At 38.6% G+C, this 18744-nt stretch overlaps 1 long non-coding RNA gene across 1 annotated transcript in view; it reads left to right on the top strand.

Moving 5' to 3' along the window:
- Positions 1 to 1584: 1584 nt before the first annotated feature.
- The window catches only part of LOC117801769, a 181793-nt gene continuing 164633 nt past the window's right edge, over positions 1585 to 18744 (top strand). The window contains exon 1 of the long non-coding RNA XR_004624485.1: positions 1585 to 1747. This is a non-coding gene — a long non-coding RNA (uncharacterized LOC117801769). The remainder of the gene's footprint in view (positions 1748 to 18744) is intronic.

Raw genomic sequence — 18744 nt, 5'->3', positions numbered from 1 at the left:
GTAGCGGTAACAGATTTTGATCCTGCAGAGTGAGGACGCTGACTTCTGCAGGAGGCAAAGTCATGAAATGGGGTTTGGTCAGTGATGTGTTTGTTTGGCTGCCAATGTTTTGAGCCTGTGTAGATGTATTGAGGAATAAGGTTGAAATCGGGAGAGTCTGTGTTTGAGCATTAACTGCGTTTTTGATTCAGTGTGTGGCTTAATGTGACCTTCTCCCTTCTCACTTTCCAACAATTTCCACACTTTTGGGGGATATGTGTGTCCACCTGTTTGATTCATCACCAAAGAATTATGAGCAAAGTGAAGGGATGGGACGTATTAAAAATATTTTTTCTTTCTCTTTCTTGTGGGATACAGTATAGAAATATACATATTTTTTGCAGAATGCATACTTCGAACGGAAGTCTGACATTTGTGCTTTATCCTTCAGACCTGTCTGTAGATGCTATATCCTGTATATACGTGGTTGGGGAAGTCCTGCCAAAGGCTTACTTTCCTTCCTCTGCCTGCCAACCAAATCAAACATTCACTCTGCTAACAAAGGTGGGACCAGGAGAGTTTTTCTTATATTTCACTCGCCACTTGAAATCAAAGACACGGCCTCCCCTGGATCATTTGAATGCCTTGTTTATAGTTGGCACTTACCCTAATGCATAAGTCTTGAATGCTTTGGAAAATATACCAAGTCCTTATCTAGCAGGGGTTTCAGTTTCTGAAATGGAGTCCGCAAATACGCTCAACACTTTTCATGGTATTCGCCAAATATGGTTTACAAAGGGTTAGGTTGGCACCATTTGGATATGGCATGGATGCAAAATGTTCCTGAAGTTCCCCATCAAGGATACAATTGTTTCTAAGTTTCAGAGCTGAATGCTTCATTAAACGCTGGAGCATGTGACATAACGGGGTGCCCAGTTGCTAACTTAATATTTAGCTACCCAAATTCAGAGACAAACACCTTGATGCTCCCCTCAGGTCTCCACAATTAGCCACATTTGTTCATACTTCCCAATACGTCTCAGTAGACAGAGAAGAATGCAAAGTTTTAATTCGCTAATCACCCATTTGGATCGGGGCTGTGGGGGGAGATGCTAATCGTCTGCAGACATCTGTAATGACCCTTGGACAAAACCGAGGAAAACTAAATCAAAGCTTTGACAAGGGCAGGAGAGCGGAAACAGAAGCCCTAATTGTGGCCATGTGAAGTGCACTTTCCCTTTTGTATCTTTTGTAGTAGGATTGCACAATACCATGTAAAGTAACTTTTATGGACAGCCCCAAAAATGACTTTTTCCATCTTTTGGGATAAATGGTCAAACTCCATCTGTGAAATACGCGAAGAGAGACCGACATTATGGTGCAAATGTAGCAGACAAAGGGGTCGGGGCAAGCTTTTGCCAGTTAATTTTAGCTAACCTGCAGAAAGCCTATTGTCAAGCCAGCCATGCTTCACTGAGCTCCCTTCCACTTTTGTTGTCATGTTTCCTCTTTATGGTTAAGTGAACCTCAAAACAATGACAAAGAAATATGCCCTGAGTCACATATTCTAAGAAATAGACTGTACTCTCTTCAAATCGAAATAACGGCACCTTAATTCTTGGATTTTCCACATTTTCATTGGGAAAGCTCCTATTTGCTCTCTTTGAATCTGTATCACTTCATGCAGTCCTGCCAAGGGGGGACGCTTTGCGGGACACTGGCACTTTAGCACTTGAAATAGTAAGATGAACAGAACAAGCAAAAAAAGGTAAGCTTGCTTCCTTGCAGTATTTTGAGTGTCTGTTTCTTTGCTGGTGAAGGTTTAAGTTTTCTTGGTTGAGAGAAGTTTGGTTTAATATTCATCCTGCGTCAAATAAACTATTCTTGTTGCTGTTTTTCTTAATGGCTAAACACAGGAGGGGGGAAAAAAGAAAAAGGAAATCTAATGCCACTCCACTTATACAGCAAAGTAAAAAGCCATGGGTTTGCACTTAAGTATAGAAGACATTGATATAACTGTCAGAGGTGAGTCTTGTGTCCTCAAAAAAGCGTAACTTATCCTAGGCTCAGGATTTAATTTTTTTTCTTTTTTCTTTTTCATTTTTTTGTTTTTGATAGCTCCCAGTGAACTTGGTTTTGAGGGTGCAACTCTATTAGGTAATTTGGTCATGGAAAAACATAAGCATGATCTAAATCAGCTTAGTCTGAAATCAAAAGAGCTGCCAATGATGGGACTATTTCCGATTCTCCTCTGTTGCACTTTCTCGTCGTGATTAAAATAACCCTGATAAATGGACGTTTTAAAGCATTGTACTTTAGAATGCCCTCCCCAAACAGCTAAACTTCAGAGATGTCAATTTTTTTTTTTTTTTTTAAGTTGCGCAGTCCTCTCAGGGTGGACGGCTGACATTTACAGCATCCCATAATTGCCCTTTTCAGAGTTGTCTCCTGGAGAAAGGATCTAATGGAGAGATGAATCTTTTTGCTTTTCTCCCCACAGCAAGTTCCCTGCTTTCAGCCCTCCAAAGTCTCTAGTATTGAGTTTTCTTGCTGGAGGAAAGGCAAGCAACTCTCTCTAAAACACCTCCTAAAAGCCCTCAGTCAATACCTCAGTGCCGCACCCTCCATGGTCCCGCCAGCTCCTCACCCTGTCCCTCACTGTGTCCCACCTCGGGCGCTCAGCAGGTACCTCTCCACACGCATCGCGAGTTAGTAGTCTTTTACCATCCCAGGGAAAATGCAAAGCGCATTGATTTCTCCCGCTCCGCGTGTTCTGCCTACTCACGTAGGAGTAAATGGAGTTCTTAGGTGAGGGACTCACGTTGCAAAACTTTTCACCTCTACGGAAGTTGCACACGCCCATTTCTGTAGAGAAGCGACAACAACAACAAAATAGAAACTCAGTCACTATCCTAAGTATTTCAAAGGCTGCTCGAGTATTTCTGAATTAGGAAAAGAAAGGCTTTTTAAAAACATGTCTTAAGGACAAAAGCCCTCCAATCCTGACTTTGCAACAAGTTGCTTTGCTTTCCTGGGAGTATATGCCCTGTGGGGGGGGAAATTGATATACAGCTGGCAAATAGTTACGAGGACAGCCTCTCAAAGAAGGGTGGCACCCATGTGACCAACTGCATCCACTTTTGAGGGTGAAGAATCCAAAACCCAACATTCAGTGTTACCATGTCGGTAGGCTCAGAAAAAAGGTCACATTGTCTTTAAATTTCATTTGCTACTCTCTCCTAGGAGAGAAGTAGATTCGTGTGAAAGTATAAAGGGCTGATGACTTGCTGATGTCATGTTTTGAACTCAGAGGATGTCAACATAGAATGGCAATTCAATACCTTTTTAAATACAGAATATAAAAAAAATAGCATTGATCATGTTATTGTTTGAAAAGGATTGATAAGACTACAGATACTCACAAAGGTGTAACGAATACATATTTTTAATGAGGTTACTATGGATATATGTCACATTTATAAGGATTGGAGAGTTCTCTGGTCCATGGATGTGAATAGGCAACTAGGAGGGAAAATCCACACAAGTGATCCATGATTTCTCGGCGTGGAATCAGAAATTCAAAGACTGTCCTGCTAACCTTTTTAGTAGCTTTTCTCATGATTGTTTACTTTGAAATCTGAAATTCTCTGTTCCCTGATAAGAGAAATGTGCATAAAACAGTATCCGAGCTAAAACTGTTTGATGAGCTGTGATCTGCAGCTTTTCCTCCTTTCATGGTTTCCAGGGAGATCTGATGGGGATACAAAGTGAAATTTCTAAATTGCACTATGAAAAGATCGTAGGAAATGTTTGTACCTTTCTAAAATATGGAATTTCCACAAACTTCGATTACTTTGAAATTTCATTAATAGCTTCTTTAAATTTTAGGAACATCACTTATATTTCTTTTTCCATGCCTCCTGTACACAATACTGCATTGTAATTTTGTAGGTGTTGTAATTTTATGTGTTAGGGTTGAATCCAGAGTGGAAGAAGGAATTGGGGAAAGAACTAGGCTAACGAAAATGTCAATTTCACATTTCAGTGGGACATAGCATTAGTTTATAATGGGGAAAAGCATTACAAATTAATGGAAATTATCTGCTCTTAAGATCTCACGTGGGTGATTCATTCTTGGTCCCAGCTCACACTATACACCCTGTGGTTTTCCAATATTTGACCCGTGTTGATTACATTACTTTTTTGATGAATATTTTAGGTTTTGACTGTTTTACTAGGTAACTGACCTAAAGTAATAAAATTAAATTTCTGAACTTTTTTCAACTAAAAACAACACCTGCTATAAAATCAATGTTTTCTTTTTCTTTTTTTCCCAAATCAACTTAAGTAACCTGAAACTTAAAGAGAGAGTATGAATATTACTTAGTTAACTAGCATTTTATAGGTATACACATATTAGTATGAGAGTTTATACAAAGTATTATATTTATACAAAATATAAGCAACTGTTATATAATATGCATTTGTGTGAGCATATGAATTTGCTAATAGGGTGTCTCTCAAAGTTTCACACGTACGTTTCCTATGGTTTTAATAAAGATTGAGTACAAAGTCAATGATCCAGACCAAATCAGTATTCAACGTATTTTGTAGGACATGAATGGATCCTCTTATATTTAATTATTATCATTGGGGATAAAATTAAACTAGAATGAATACGAAGGTGGGTTCTGTTTTCTATTTTGTAACTTGTATGTAATTTTCCATGGATTTCATCCACTACCCTACTTTTATAAACTATATCTTTATTACCCTTAATTTGTTTTTATTAACTGGGAAAAGATATAAATATTGGTGTTAATGTAATTCTGATCCGGATTTGAATAAATATCAATGTGGAATATCTGAGATAAAGATGAGAGATTAATGCTGTCATCTTTAAAACTGCACCTATTGTATGGAAATTTTGTTATCTATAATCTTATTAACACACTCCAATTATACATATGTTTAAATTGCGTTAGTTAATAGTGGAGTAAAGATTTAGACTTTTCTGAGCTTTGATTTTCTATCATTCAATTTACGTTATTGATATTATAACATTAAAAAAATCATATAGTTTATACTTTTGCTCCTGAATATTCACTTGAATAAAATATAATCATTGAAAATTAATTGGGGGAACCCAGCTATTCCCACCGTATACATAGGTATATATAAAACTATGTACCCGTGCCTTTCAATAAGTGAAAAGTAATACAGAAAATCGGCTTTGGAGAATAGGAAATTAAATGGTTAAAATTAAGTAAAAAGTAATTTTTGTTTCATGGAACCTGGCTTTCCTGATTTCAACTTTCATATGTATTTTGTCTTTCAAAGAAGGCTTACTCTGTGTAGTATTTCAATGGTCTAATTCATCTTCCTTTAACCTATTGTTCATTTATTTTATTCAATTTATTTTTATAATTATTTTATAATTAAAAGTACTCCCGCTCTATGTGAGAGTGTTATAACTTGAGTAAAGCAAACACTAACTCAAAGAACAACATTAACTTTGGACTGAAACTAATCATAGAACATTATAATCTCGAAGCATGATTCCTAAGGAGGTTATTACAGAATGAATAAGTTGATTATGATGGAAATTTCCCTCCTGGTGTCATTCTGGTCCTCACTTGCATACGCTGCAATAGAACCTCACTAGCACTCATGTTCAATATTTGCTGGTGTAACAATTCACAATTGCAGTCTCAACAGCGATGGTAACACTCAAATGAAATTGTTCTACATAATTTCATGATATATGAAAGAGATTAAAATAATTGAATTGCTTTAATATATCCCATTAGTGCTTGAGATATCTTGATTTCGCATTTTCTTTTCAAGCCATATAAAGGGTAGTTTCTGTCCTAGCAAAGCAGGCTTTCATGAAGTTGGGGGTGGGGTAGAGTGGAGTCAAGACTCTGAGAGAGAGGGTGTGAGGAGAGAGAGCTAGAGCGAGAGAGAGAGAGATCAGAAGTTGACGTGTATTTGAGGGGAAAAAAAGTGATAGTTCCTGGCTCTTTATATGAACCCGTGGGTTTGGATGAAAAGAAGTCTTACATGTAAAACTTTAATTTTACATTTAACTATTTTTTTTAAAGATTTTATTTATTTATTCGACAGAGATAGAGACAGCCAGCAAGAGAGGGAACACAAGCAGGGGGAGTGGGAGAGGAAGAAGCAGGCTCATAGCAGAGGAGCCTGATGTGGGGCTCGATCCCACAATGCCGGGATCACGCCCTGAGCCGAAGGCAGACGCTTAACCACTGTGCCACCCAGGCACCCCTAATTTTACATTTAACTATTAATCAAAGTACAAAAAGTCAATTTTAAGTGGAAAAAACCCACTTGTTTTACCCCTTCATATCTGTGTTTGGGGAATAAAAATTTTAAGGAAAAGGCACATCCTATTCCTCAATCTTTTGAGATTACTTGACAATCTCAGTGGTATTGGCCAGTGCCTCATACACCTGAGGAATGTTTAGAACTAAAATAATACGTGTTCTTCATTCATGAAGGGGGTCCACAATGGTAGCCTTGTCTCCTTTTTAACAGAGATTACAACTGACTATTTGCTAGAATGATAATTTGGATTTAAAATCAACCCACTGCACCAATATTAGGATGTAATTAATCACATGACGTCCAAAGGAGACTGAGCACAGGAGGAAACTGAGAAACAAGTACATTGTAAGTCTTGCTTAATGTAGGGGGAAATAAAGAAGCGTGGCGGGACTCTACTCTGCAGGACTTGGCTTAGGAATGTACAAGTGCTGGTTACTCGCTGCCAGGATCATGTCGCATTTACGACACCAACGACTCTGTCTTGACAGAGTCTGCCAGATGATTCTGACCCAAACTTCAAAGGCTAGGAAGTACTCTCAATCACATTAAATAGCATTCATAACTCCCCCCCAACACACACACAGGAAATCATTATGCGCAAATGCATCCGATTCTCCCTGCAGATATTTCTATTTCTCATTCCAATTATTGCATGGCGAAAAGCAAAGTTATCTTAAAATCCAGCCTCTGTATGGTAGAAATTGACGAGACACACATTTTTTTCAAGTGAATATAGTTTTGATATTACAATGTTCTCTTTGATTAAAAAAAACTTCTACTGAAAAAAGAAAAAACAAAGGCACGCAGGTGAACCCAATCAGGGTGAAGGCCACTTCACCTGAACTTTGCTCTAAAAGATTATTCAGCATTTTGGCCGTGATAGGGCAGTGGTCTGGGTAAGGCTCCCTGACATGTAAGTTTGCATGACGCCCTTCTGGTGATAGGAGCAGGACAGAAGGTCCCCGTGTCCTTCATTCCAGTCCTTGGACAATAGTACATTTCCCAGGATATTTTGAAACATTTCATGTCTTACTACCCCCACGGCACGTATTTCTCTTAAATGAAATTAGACTTTGGAAAAATCGGGTGAAAAGAACTCAAGATGCGCGTACCAGACAGCGAATAAAGTAATTCCCTGTAAGTCTGTGATATCGCCACTTACCTTAGCAGTCTTGATTCCCCTTCATAATGGCAGTTGCTTAGGACTTAAAGCCACAGACAATATAAAATACCTATGGGACATATTCCTGTACTGTACATTAAATTTGAGGATTTTACATGTGATAAAGTATGTCAGTGTTGCTTACAGGGAATTCCAATGATACCTCAGCTTTCTTGGACTTATTATAAATCCTTTGTTGGAATTATTGTGGCTGGTTCAATAATTCAGATTAGCCCTCATGTTTATTAATGCACTACATCTGTGCAAACAACATGTCAAGCAGAGAGTTTATTGTAATTGCCTGAGCAAACAGAACCTGAAAGAAGCAATTTCCAGTTACAATGTGCTATGACAAGTAATGAGGTAATTGGCATTCTGTCCTGATTACTTCCACCTTCTTTTTCATCAGGTCTATATTGTGTGTGATAGATAGGTTTATAAGAAATGAAGGTGTTTGATAATATGGTTTGCGGCTGCTTAAGGTTAGTGATTAAAGACAATCATCATTTTCTCTCAGAGATCTTATTAGCTTTAACATTATTTATTCATATGTGTAAGAATGTGCCCAGGACCCATCTCCTCGGTGCACTGCATGCTGTTAAAATGTAAACGCGGCCGTCACGGAGCCAACGCAGAACATGTTCTAGGTTTCCAGGCATGATGGGACATGGAAACTTTTGGCAAATGAGATCTACACACTAACAGCATGGGTTAGAATAATGGCTTTGAGCCTGCTTCTGCAGCCAGCATTCACCTGCTTTAGAATAACCGAAGAAGCATGGGATTTAAGGGCGAGATGGCAATGTGGTGCTGAATTCTCATTTCCAGGGTTTTGTAACTTTCTATAAACATTACCCTTTGCTTCTAGCCCACAGTGAGGAAAAAGATAGAATGCATTGCATTTCTAGACCCAACATTAATAGTTTAGAAAGTGTCAGTCTCAGATTTTTAAAGAGAAAAAAAAAAAAAGGAAATGAGCAGACAGTATTTTTGGGAGAAAGAAAAAAATGTTTTATTTTTGTTTTAAAGGAGTTTTCCCCCCTCAATTTAGAATGTTCCTTCTTGGCACTCTCAATCTTTGGAGGAAAAAAATAAAGTACAGTCCATTTAGTTGAAGAAATGTCTTGGGAATGACCCACATTTAGCCTCCTTATTCCATCACTTCTATGTTATCTTTAGATGTGTGTTTTCCCAGCTAACTTACATCCCTTCACCTTCCAGACTTCCACATGAGTACCCTTCCTGCCCACCCTGATTCCACTCTCATACATCTTTGCCATCCTCCATCCACATCCCAGGGACAGGGCAGTCCTCATTCGCACGTCTCTTTCAGGCTAGAGTTGGTTGTCAACTCCATGAGCACAAAGAGATTCTGTCTTTAACCTGGAGGCAGTGTAGCCTATGGACAGTGATGTCAAGTTTGGCAGTGTGCTGTCTGGGGTTGAAATTCTAGCTCTGCCGCTCACAAGCCATGTGGACTCAGACCTGTGGCACGATTTCTCTAAGGGTTTATTGCTCCACTTGAAACTCTATCCTAAGGCTCTTCAAACAGTTCCTGGCACGTGTAGACACTCAGTTCATCTTCCATGAATGAACACATGTGGATTTCAGAAAATTTGTCTTCCAGGTTTCAATCTCTAGAACAACCCCGTGTCCCTAATATTAATAAATCAAGCAAAAACAAGCAGGACTTGAAATGCTATTCATGAGTATTGTACATTCTGAATAATCTCCGTTCTATACGGTTGCTATCAGGAGACAGAATGAAAGTGGGAGGGGCGCCTCAAGTGGGTGGCTCAACCGTTAAGCGTCTGCCTTTGGCTCAGGTCATGATCCCAGGGTCCTGGGATTGAGCCCCGCATCGGGCTCCCTGCTCCACTGGGAGCCTGCTTCTCCCTCTCACACTCCCCTTGCTTGTGTTCCCTCTCTCGCTGTGTCTCTCTCTGTCCAATAAATAAATAAAATCTAAAAAAAAAAAAAAGAAGAAGAAGAATGAAAGTGGGAGAATGTGTATATAAAGAAAAAAAAATGTAGCATTTCTGTGGTTTACTTCCTTACCAAGGACCCAGAAGGGCATCCACACTCCCAGAAGCTAGGTGCTATATCTGGCTACAGTTAAAAAGCACAGGAAACTTTCAGCAGCTCATGACCTCCTATTAACAAGATCATAGACTGCCCTACCACGTTAGAGTCTTCGAGTGCAGAAGGAACCTCACATCTGTCCCTGTAACACAATGACTACTTGGGGGAATGAATGAAGGTCTGTATGAAAATCTCTATTTAAATATCCGCTGGTCAGTAACTGATAACAATCCATATCTTCTGACATGAGGGGTCCCATGCAGCCACTAACAATAAAGAGAATTCTTCTGCTCATTCATTTGCACATTTCAATAGGAACCGAAGTACCTTAATCCTTTTGCAAAGATTTTTTGTTTGTCCTAAAATGCAAAGAACTTTGCAGAAGGAAAACTAGGAGAAATCACTGCTGCACTAGGAGGTAGAGAGACCGAAGAATGGAGCGAGCTTATAGGAAGAGCCTGAAAGGCTGGACAAAGCTGTAAGGAGGACAGGCAAGGTTACAGAGCTACAGAGCGCGAGATGCCACGCCTGCGCACAGCCTTGTCGGCCGTGCACTTTAACACCTTTTCAATTTCTTTGTTTTTTTTAAATTACTTTTTCTCTCTTGCATTAATATTTTTTTGGAAGTTTCAAATGTCCCAAACCCAGCACCTGGCAACAGTAGCTACTTAATAAAAAGTTGTTTTCAATGAATGAATAGATGGATGGGTAAATAGAAAAAGGCTGTGCCAAGCACTGATACCCACATATCTTATTGTTACAAAAGACGCTCAGAGGGAAAAATCCAGAGCTGGGTTTAAAGATACCGTCCATTGGGGCGCCTGGGTGGCAGAGCGGTTAAGCGTCTGCCTTCGGCTCAGGGCGTGATCCCGGCGTTATGGGATCAAGCCCCACGTCAGGCTCCTCCGCTATGAGCCTGCTTCTTCCTCTTTCACTCCCCCTGCTTGTGTTCCCTCTCTCGCTGGCTGTCTCTATATCTGTCAAATAAATAAATAAAAAATTAAAAAAAAAAAAAGATACCGTCCATTGCCTATTAAAATGCCACGTCCACCCTCTCTGATGAAGGATAATAATAGTCATCTAATTTGGAGATTGCAAACCCAAAAGGAATCTGTCCATCACTACGGCAGGAGTGGTGGCTGAAAGAGAATTGGCTACTCCCCTCCCTCCCTGTACCACAAAGAAAACGCTTGATTGAGCAATCCCAGTCTAGAAATGGAAACTCAAACATGGAGCTCTTGCTTGAGAAAACTGAGGTGAGCCTCCATAGAATGGAAGTTAATTCATGCTCGATTTTTCAAAAGCTTTGAGAATATGCGATGCATGAGGTGGCAGGGCCAATGGAAAGTATAGAAACCTTTGCTGGTTTAGATGGATGTCAGTCAAGTAGTAAAGAATTGTATTAACTATTTTGATACGATTTAACTACCAGTCCATATTATGTGGGTGACACTACGTGCATCCCAGAGGAGAGGGACTCAAAAGAGAGGAAAGGACTAAATCACGTAATCAATTAACGAGTTAATCGATTAAACTGAGAAGGCCAAAACACAGTGGGCAAAAGATGTGGTCATTTGCAGAAAGCATGGCTGGCCCTGGGCAAGCGCATTATCCAGCATTTGTTTACCACTTATTGTGTACTGAAATGTTTTGTTGGCACTTGGTAAAATGTGAATTCTCACATAAAGTCCCGAGAAAATTGAGGCTAAGAAGGTTACAGATGGAAAAGGCTTTCTCCAACCCCAAAGTCCATGGATTTTCAAGCATTCCACATTTCCCCTTTGGAAGCGTGTTAGAACACTGGAGGAATAGCTGGTCTGTACATAAAGGATGGGAAGCAGAAAAAGCAACAATAGATGAGTTTGCGCGGAGGCCTTGCCCACACCAGCCCTCCGTGGGGATCTGAGGCGGGGCCACCGTGCAAGGTGCAGAGGTGAGCTGTGGCGGGGCTTTTGCTGGAAAGAGCCTTTGACAAAGGTAGTTTCTCAGCTCAGCAGGCTCTGAGTGCAGGGAGCTTGAAAGCAGAGATCCAATGATCCCAAAATAAAGGAAGTGAGCAAGAGGCCAGGAACACAAAGAAAAGTGACCTCGCCTAGAAGTAGCTCTGTAGCAAGAAAGGACACAAACCTGACCTCCCGGATCCTGAGGCTGGTATTGATCAGAAAAAGGTCTGCAGCCTCTAGAATGGGCTGCTGTTTGAGCTCAGTGGGCCACTAAGTGCAGCAATGAGTGTGAAAAGACACAGACTGCCATTGATTACAAGAAGCATGCTGCGTTGTCACATATTGTTGCAAATTTGGTGGAATTTGAATTAATTTCTGCGAAAAGGACAATTTAAAAGGGAGTTGTATCTATCCTGTGCCCAAGAAAATTGCTTGGGGAAAATTTGAAAGATTTTCTATACATATAATTTTAAAGGCATATAGAATAAGAATACATTTTATTAGTTCAAATTTCCAAGCGCTCGATTCAGCTAAAGAATAAGTAAAAACATTAGTACTGGCTATTGTCTGTGATAGTTAGAATCATTAGTGAAATCATGAACTGAAATTGTATTTATACCTTGATATTCTTCTTTCTTTAAAGCCTTTAGTTGCCTGTGACTAAGTAAAAAGTAGCTTTAAATGTATTTTAATTGGATATTAAGGTCCTCTAAATACTTCAAATGTTAAAGTGTACCATCACGAATTTCATTTAAAATGATTAGCTTTGGCCATAAATGTATATACAATGAACTTACTAAAAATTCTATTCTAACAGAAGCATTATCTTTTCAGAAACATCGCACTGTCGAAGCCGGCTACATATAAATTCACCTGAAAAAGAACACAGTAGAAAAAAAAAAATCTATATGGATAGGCAGGCTTGACCAAAAATCTATAGCCAAGCAACTGAATGGCCAAAATCAAAGAGCTGTTTTAATTATTGCCTACTTTTTTGTTTGCTCTTTTATTCAGTCAACAACATTTCTTAGCATGTCAGGAAGTTTGCTAAATGAAAATAATGAGATCAACTCTCATCTACTTACCGTCTCACTCATTCTTATATGTTTACTTAGTCCAAAAGTCCTACAGAATGTATGTTCTTCATAATTCTCAAAAGATCTCATCATATGTCCATACTCACTAAATTAGGAAGTTATCACTTCTTGTCTTGCGTTCTGGCAGCCTCCTAACCAAACTGACTAAACTACTCATAGTGGAAGAGAGGAACGGCAGACAATACAAGATGGCATGAAGCCATCTTTGAATTCCACGTGATTCAGTATGTCTGGAAGAGAAAGGCAAGCGGGCTGGTGGGTGCAGCAATCTCTGCAGAGGTAGAAAGGGGCTAAATGGGCAAGTATTGTGTTGGCTCAGCTAAGGGGTCTAAGTTCTATCTTGGATGATGTATGAAAAGACTGAGGCTTTTCTCATCAAAAAGGATGAGATCTTGCCATTGGCAACAACATGGATGGACGAAGATGGTATTATGCTAAGTGAAATAAGTCAGAGGAAGACAAATACTTCATGATTTCACTTATATGGGGAATCTAAAGAACAAAACAAATGACTAAACAAACAAACCTAACACAGAATCAGACCCATAAATACAGAGACCAATGTGATGGTTGCCAGAGTGAAGGGGGGTGGGGCATGGGCAAAATGAGCAAAGGGGAGTGGGAAACACAAGCTTCCAGTTATGGAATGAATTAGTCATGGGATGAAAGGCAGAGCATAGGGAATATGTAAATGGCATTATAATAACATTGTGTTGCAACAGACGGTAGCTAGGTATACTTGTGGCGAGCACGGTAATGTATGGAGTTTTGACTGTGTTGTACACCTGAGACTAATGTAACATTGTGTGTCATCTATACTTCAATTAAAAAATAATAAAAAAGAGGATGCTATCAGCTGAAAGCAAAAAGAAAACACTGACACTTCTAGGCACAGGAGTAGATTTAACGTGATCTATGTTCACATGGTGGATATCTGGTTGCATGAAGGACTGTTTAATTTTTGACGTACCATACAAACTCAAGGTATGGTTAGTCTTAACTTATTTTCCTCACTATTCTTCTCTCTTGAAGTGAGGCATACTGTCCTTTGTATTATTCCATTTTGTTTTATTAGATTTTGTTGTGGCGTTTCTAGTATGAGTGATATGGTACATTGTGCATATTAGGTGGCCAAAATAAAGAAGGAAGATCCTTACCTCACATAAGTACAATTTAACGTGAGTTAAAAATTAAATGTAAAAGGGAACACATCACAACTTCTAGAAGAAAGTACAGAATATCTTTAGGTATGCAGAGGGAGGGAAAGTTCACCTGTAAGGCACAGAAGCACTAACTTCCCTTCTATTAAAATCAAGAACCTCTACACATCAAAAGGATAAACATAAGAAAGTGAAAAGGAAAAGGCACAAATTGAGAGCCAGCTTTAACTACATCAACTGATATCTCAGAATATCTGAGGAACCCTCATGAATTCACATAAAAAATCTACAGAAAAATAAAGAAGAATGTAGTAGGCATTTCACAGGAGTAGAAATAGGAAAATCAATAAGTATGTGTAAAGACATTTGATTTCCTTAATGATTAGGTAAATTAAGTCACAAAGAGAAACAATTTACAACCACCAGGTTGTCAAGAAAAAAAAAAAAATTAAAAGTCCAAAAATGCCAAATGTTGGCAAGGATATGGAAAAACCAGAAATTCTAAATGCTGCCAGTGGGAGTGAAAATTGGCATAACCTCTGTGGAAACAAATTGGCATTATCAAGTTAACTCCCACACATGCATGAATTAACATGCGAGAAAATGTTTACAGCAACATTGTTTGTGAGACCAAAAATAACTAACTCACTTGCTGAATAAATAAAGGCATAAGTTTTCTATAACTACATCATGAAATACAATATAGCAGCGAAAATGAGTGAACTAGAACCACACGCCACAAGATGAATCTTAGATATACAAAGTTGAAAAACATTAGCAAGTTACAAATTATACCTCATTACAAAAGAACATAAATGGATAATATCTCTTATGAACTTCAGAAAGTAAGTAAATAATACATTACTTAGGGATATCTCCAGGTTTCACAAATCCATAAATGCATGCCATTATTATTATTAATTTAAATTGAGGATAACGTTTACCTCTCGGGGAGAGGTGGGAGTTTGGGAATTGGTGGAGGAGGGCTAGCAGTGGTAATGATAAGTTTCAATTTCTAAAGATGGGTCTTTTATTATTATGTGTCGTAAATTACGTATATGGCACCTATATTCTTTTGCCTGGATCTGGTTCTTCCCAGTAAAACATAAAACATACAAGTAAAACATATAAAAAACATAAATAAATAATTTACAATGTAGAAAAAAGTGAACGAATGAGTGATGTTTAGTATTTCTTTTCTTCTTCATTTTCAAAGATTTAATTAATTAATTAATTAGTTCATTTATTTAAGAGGGAGCGTATGCACTTGTGCACATATGTGCACGAGCAGGGTTGAGGAAAAAGGGAGAGGGAGTGGAAATCTCAGATGGACTCAGCACTGAGCCCAGAGACTGACCTGGGTCATGGGGCTTGATCTCAAGACCCTGAGATTATGATCGGAGCTGAAATCAAGAGTCAAGCACTTAACTGACTGAGCCACCCAGGTGCCCCATTATTTCTATCTAATGAAGAAAGTAGTGTTATCATAATTCAATCTGAGATATGGAAACAAGTCTAGGAGTTTATGTTCCAAATTAAGAGCCAATTCTCAGTGATTTATCTCATCACCTCCATCATTCTGCCATTATCTTGGTTTGGATGTCATTGTTTTGTTGGTGATCCTGATACAGCTTCCTCCTCCTTTATTCTTTCCCTCCAGTTCCAACAATACTCTTTTAAGGTGAAAAACTGATCATGATTTCTCTCTCTCTCTCTTTTTTCTTTAGAGAGAAAGAGAGACAGAGAGAGTGTGAGAGTGGCGGGGGGAAGAGCAGGGAGAGAGGGACAGAGAGAATCTTAAGCAAGATCCATGCTCAGGGCGGGGCTCCATCTCATGACCCTGAAATCATGACCTGAGCCGAAATCAAGGGTCAGAGACTTAACTGACTGAGCCACCCAGGCGCCCATCTCTTTAAAAGCTTTGAAGTCCCCATGGCCCTCAGAGGGAAGCCTAAACTCTAACATGACATGCACTGTATTTTTTCCCAAGATCCGTTTTTCACTCATTCCTATTCACTTCCCATACTTCACTGGCAAGGAGGCTCCAGCTACAGTAATAACATTGTTGAACATTGGTACATCGCTTATAGTCCCCTGGATACCCTTCCAAGCACATGACGTATATTAACTCATCCAATCCTTGCAAGAATCTTAGGAGGTAAATACTACCATTATATTCATTTTACACTTAGAAAACAAGCTCAGAGAAGTAACTCTTCCAGGCTGCAAGTTAAATGGCAGGGCTTGAATTTTTCCCCTTGGAACGGTTGACCCTTTATTTCTGACAGTTTGCTTGCCGGATTCCTACTTATTCATACAGAGTTACGTTAATTGAAGACTTTCCTGGTCCCACCCTTAAGACTGGAGCAGATGTTTTGATGTCTGTGTGTTCTTGCAGCACCTAGCACGTGGCTCTGCCACAATGCTCTGTCATAACTACCTCTCCAAGATTTCACGTGCACTGTTATCACATCGTCAATTCCTGGCACGTGGTTGTACTCAATACACATTGATTAAATTCATGAATGAATGAAGGCATTCAGATAAATTGTGACCCAATCCAAATTTTCAAGTCTTTTATCTCTTCACAAATAGTATTTTCTGAGTTTCCTATGTCTTATCAGTTCTAAGTATTGCTATTCCTACTAAAACAGCAAGAATATTAGAAGCCATGCAAACAAGGGATGTTTGAAAGTGTCTATGATTCACTGGGTTCTGATCAAGTTATGAGTTAATATAATCACAACAAATAAAATAAGCTTAAAATGATTTTTTAAATAGGTGCTTAAATTTTCCCTTAAATAAATTTGATGCGGTCTCTTTCCTGCAGGTAAGTGTAGTTCTCAATGACTTAAGTTATTAATTATGGCCAATTGAACTCTCTTAGAGAATTAAGTTATCCACTCCAGCTGTAGAGAAAAGGTTTAAGATCACCACGCCGGGGAATGAAAAATGTTATTAATTTACCCAAGTTCATATCACCTTAGTTGGAATGTCTGGCTAACTGTAGAAGGGGCCACCGGGCACTGGGGAAGAGAATTTTGGAGCCATTCAGCACTCACAGAAGTCATTGGTAATGACAATCATGAATTAAGTGATAGAAACCTGCAGGGTTAGTCACACGGCTTCAGACTTGATCCATTTGCAGTTGTTTTCTACAGTTATAAACAGAACAATCATTTCGATTCAGTATGTCTAATGTTTTTGGAATCAAGGAATTATCAGTACTATTAAGAGCCCAGACAATTCCAAGCCTGGAACACATAATGGGCTATGTCTCAACAGCAAAACACAGCCCAGTCTTCTCGTGTAGGGGTGCAAAAAATTACCATGGAGATCATGAAAATCAGGCAATTCTCCTAAAGTAATCTTTTGGTGATTCTAAGATTAAGAGGTACCCTATAAATATTCCCTTCAGGTAAATGCATGGGTCGTTGTGAGCTTTTCGTAAAAATCATCAAAATATTAAAAAACAAAAAAGAATGAACATTAATCTTTTAATCTTTTACTTATTACTTGATATCAAAGAGGCAATAACTCTCTCCCTCCTCATTCCTTCTCCTTCCTTTCCTTCTTCTTCTTCTCTGTCAAGAAATTTAATTGATTAGCTCTGTTAGGTTGTATTCATATTGCCTGATCTAATGACATGGAAAAATGGAAGAAAAGAAAGATGAAGAGGAGCACAGGGGATATTGATAAGTATACAGAATTTCTTAGAAAACATCTAAGAGGAAATATACTTTCAAATGAGTTGTAAAAAGAGCATAGGTATTCACTTAAAAGTGTCCCCTGGAAGACATCAAGCAGGTGGGGAAACAGGCAAGGAATTGCTAGGACTTCATCTGTGCTCACATGTGCACCGACAGCTGGGCTAGTGGGAGATCAAGAGAGCACATGTCTGCAGACGAGACTGAGCAAGTACATCAACATGACCTGCAGACCCATGTGCCCCATTTGAAGAAACTCATTTGCAAATCTCTCAATAGTTTCATGCCTTCCTAAGGCGTTAAAATGCTCCATTCAGGATATAGAGGTCAACGAGGGAATCCAGGTGGAAAGCATGTGCCAAGCGCTTTTGATCATTTCTGATAAAGAAATGAGAATCACTGGTGATTGCATTTAAAACATTAAAACTATATCAAAGCTTCAAATACTCCTTTATCTAAAACTGTAGGTCATTGCAATGAATTAAAATAATCTTTATATTTATATGTTTCTTGTTTAAGGATTTCTACAGTTTTACAATATGTAATGTGTACTAAGTACTGTGGCAATCTTTATCCTTCAACATTTCTAGACACGTGACTCTATTAAAATTAGGATAACATCATCAAAAAAGTCTTTATTACATACCTACCAGGTGCATGGCACTTTGCTGAGACAGAATTTACTACTATTTATAGTGTGATATTGCATATAATATATTTTTAAAGTCCACAGATAGCTATGCTGCCTGCCTGTGTTGTCAATAATAGAAGTTCATGACATTTGATTTGAGTCTTTGTAAGAGGCAATGTTATTCTGATTTAATAGCTTCCATCTGTTCTTCTCATTTTCATTGCTCCTTTTACAGTTTCCAAATTCCACCCTGTACCCTCCAGGGAAATTTTCTCAAGCATTGATTCTATTCATCTATGAATTGGAGGAGGGGGAGCATTCTTCTGTAGCCTTATGGTTTTGTTTATTGATCTTGATTGTTAGGCAACTTGTTGACATGCACACACTTGCTTTTCTATTTCTTATATATATTTTTTTGGTGTTGGTAGGTGCTTGGTGTAATTGCAAAGACCTAATTCCTGAACAAAATATAGTGTTGCGATGTTCCTTTACAAAGTTAAATAAGGGAACATTTTGTGAATAAAGATGCACAGAAAAGAGACCCCTCCTGTATCATTAACATATCACTGACTAATATTTTATAAAACAAAATTGCATGTTCAAACTTGTTTAAAATCAAAGAACGCGAATCTAAA

Source organism: Ailuropoda melanoleuca, chromosome 4, assembly GCF_002007445.2.
Source record: "Ailuropoda melanoleuca isolate Jingjing chromosome 4, ASM200744v2, whole genome shotgun sequence".
In the NCBI taxonomy this organism is placed as follows: Eukaryota; Metazoa; Chordata; class Mammalia; order Carnivora; family Ursidae; genus Ailuropoda; species Ailuropoda melanoleuca.
The sequence above is the reverse complement of the archived record's forward strand: the minus strand, read 5'-3'. Positions and strand labels throughout refer to the sequence as shown.